At 40.4% G+C, this 2169-nt stretch overlaps 1 pseudogene; it reads right to left on the bottom strand.

Annotated features, from left to right (window-relative positions):
• Positions 1 to 288: 288 nt before the first annotated feature.
• LOC145255871 (5S ribosomal RNA) lies at positions 289 to 405 on the bottom strand (annotated as a pseudogene).
• Between the last annotated feature and the right edge of the window lie 1764 nt (positions 406 to 2169).

Genomic DNA, 2169 nt, shown 5'->3' with positions numbered 1-2169 from the left:
GTTAAGGATCTATATATCTCACAGACGGCTCTAAAAAAAAAACTGGGTATTATCAACAATGACTTTTCAACACAAATTAGGAGTCAGGTAGCCACAAAAAAGAAAAGAAAAAAAGGCTCCTTCAGTCTTGAACAGACTAAGGATAGCCACGAAGGGTTGCCTGCGTGTGAAATTTTTGTGGCAGGAGGTGTGCAATCTCCAACCACACCTCCCCTGAGTCGACATTGTTAAATACCAGTGGTAAGTGACGCACAGGAAGACTGGAAACAAATGCTGAGATAAGCGGAGCACATACAGTGCCTAGAATTCCCAAATGGTCACCCATCTGATACTAACCAGGCTCAACATTGCTTAACTTCGGTGACCTGATGAGAACCAGTGTGTCAACGCGATTATGCTGTATGCCTGCACTTATTGCCAAAGCCACAACAAAAACAGACTGTAAACCAACTAACATTAGTTTCTTTAGTTGTCCATCCAGATCGCCTTGCCTACTACCAGCAGACAATCTGCCATTCACCGCAACACTTGATTATCGTAATGACCTCGAAAATTGGATTGTGTCATTTTACCAGCAGCGCGTGCACACACCAAAAGTTGCAGACCACAACAGGAAAACCACTGACCATTACATTTTTAGACAACTATCAATGCAAAGCCGTTCACAAGCCAATCCCAGTCCCTCACAACTGGAAAGAACCTGTCAAATCCCAGCTAGATGCTGATGTGGCACTGAACATAATTGAATCAGTACCAGCTGGGACACCAACAACATGTTGTTCCAGAATTATCACTGTTCAAAATACATAAATAAAACAGTTCAAAATACATAAATAAAACACGAAAAAACACGTTTATAAACAAGGTAACAGAAAGAAACATTTAGGATTAGTTTAAAAAAAAAAAATAAAAAAAAAAGTTCCCCAAAAAGATGGCAGCCCACGTAACAGTTGGCCTACAGAATTTGAATGCAACAAGATGAGAGACACATCACACAGCTTCTCAATTCAATCTTGTCAGTACAATTCCCCCAGGAAAAAAGAAAACCATTCTTGATGCATGGAATGGATATCACAGCGTTCCCCTTGCTACGAAAGCACAGGATGTCACCACTTTCATAATAGTGGGGCAGATACCAATATTTATGAGCTCCCTAAGGTTTCCAAGCATCTAATGATGGCTACACAAAGGGATTCAACACTATTACGAAAGGTTTCCTTTATGTGACGTGTGGACGATTCCATTTTATTGGATGATGATATCACACTATCCTTTTGACACATTATTAGATACATCATGATTTGTGCTGAAAATGGGATTGTATACAACCCAGATAAATTTCATTTTGCGGAAGACAATGTGAAGTTCGCTGGTTTTTACATCAGCCTAACAGGGTCAAAAATTGGTTGAGGGTATCAGAAACTTTGCATCCTCAAAAAATATAACAGGAGTCAAAACTTCCTTTGATCTGATTAACTTAAGGAGAAGTGCTTTCCGACTCCCTGGAATACCTCATCAGTTTGCCCTGTATTTAAGAATTCAGGTGATAAGTCATCTCCCTCTCAGTACAGACCAATAAGTCTCCTGTGTGTTATGAGTAAGTTGTTGGAATCCATATTAAATAGAGAAATAGTCAACCACCTCAGCAGAAACAACCTTCTTAGTGACACACAATATGGTTTCCACTCTGCAAGATCTACCGCAGATGTGCTGACGGTTATATCTCACAGGATTAATGAATCTCTTGACAAAGGCTTCCTTTCTAGGGCAATTGCTCTTGACATATCAAAGGCCTTCGACAAGGTATGGCATAAGGGTCTACTTCACAAGATTTCCAATTACGGTATAACTGGAAATGTTTTCTCAATCATTAAATCATTTCTCTCCGATAGGCTCATAAGAGTAGTGGTCGATGGACAAAAATCAGAGACCTGCAGTATTAATGCTGGAGTCCCTCAGGGGTCAATCCTGGGCCCAACTCTCTTCCTGATCTACATCAATGATCTCCCTAAACACATAATTAAATCATTCGTTGACATCTATGCTGATGACACGACCATCTACAGCAACACATCAAAGGCTGTAAATGACAAAGTTCTCTCTGATTCTCTCTCCTCTGATCTCGAGCGCGTGGTTCAGTGGGAGAATACGTGGCTGGTTACCTTTAAT

Source organism: Euprymna scolopes, chromosome 31 (genome assembly GCF_053919585.1).
Source record: "Euprymna scolopes isolate OS-2025 chromosome 31, ASM5391958v1, whole genome shotgun sequence".
In the NCBI taxonomy this organism is placed as follows: domain Eukaryota; kingdom Metazoa; phylum Mollusca; class Cephalopoda; order Sepiida; family Sepiolidae; genus Euprymna; species Euprymna scolopes.
This window is presented reverse-complemented; position numbering and strand designations above follow the sequence as displayed.